Below are 960 nucleotides of genomic sequence, written 5' to 3'. Positions count from 1 at the left end.
TATATGTTATTTTGACGGCTTCAGAGCAAATAGCTGAGAAGATTTATTTTCTATTCTTGTCTGTCTCACACAGATGCACCGAGTAAGAGAATGATAGAAAAACACTGAACTAAAATTAATACTGTATGAACAATGGAAGTCACCAATGTTAGATGATCCATTTCTGTTTAAATTTGCTCAATATTAAGATTTTATAGGATTAATCATACACAAAAATTATAATTCATAATGCCTTACCGATGCTCAGTACCGAACTGCAAAGGTAATTACTCGAAAGCCAAGAAAGTTGCAGTTTTCAGCTTCCCAAAAGATCCTGAACTGGGACAAAAATGGATTGAAGCAATCCGAAGAGATAAATTTACACCAACTACTTCTAGCAAAGTAATAACTCCTACATCATAAAACCAACACTATACAGAACAATTTTTTCAGGTTTGTGAACTGCATTTTGAGGATGACTTGATTGAACGAACAACTGCATACCAGACACTCACCGGGGAGATTTTAAAAGTTCGCCTTAAGATCCCTCGATTGATTAAGGGGGCAGTACCTAATAAGTTGTTGCCAAGTTGTTTTGACGTCGTTTATATTAAAGTAGAGAAATCTATGGATGAGGAGGAATCATCAGGCAGCGAGCCAGAAGCAAAGAGAGTTAAAACTGAAGTGAAGCCTGAATGTGTATGACAAGGGGGCTGTGATGAGATTTGGGGCTGGCTCTACACAATGCGCGAATTGTCTATTTGCAAAGGGTGGCAATTGAGACAAAGTATTTTTCTCAAAATTTTCCCCCCTGTTTAGGAGAAGAGATCATAATTTTTCCTTCATACCCTCTTCATAGAAACACATAATACTTAGTATTTTTTTAAATCAAATTCAATATTGGTCATAGAATAAGTTAGATGCATATCTCTGGAGAAAGGTGCCTTTTACTCTCTCCACAAATGTTGATGACCCCCGTTA

This window comes from Euwallacea fornicatus, chromosome 18 (assembly GCF_040115645.1).
Source record: "Euwallacea fornicatus isolate EFF26 chromosome 18, ASM4011564v1, whole genome shotgun sequence".
NCBI lineage: Eukaryota > Metazoa > Arthropoda > Insecta > Coleoptera > Curculionidae > Euwallacea > Euwallacea fornicatus.
The sequence above is the reverse complement of the archived record's forward strand: the minus strand, read 5'-3'. Positions refer to the sequence as shown.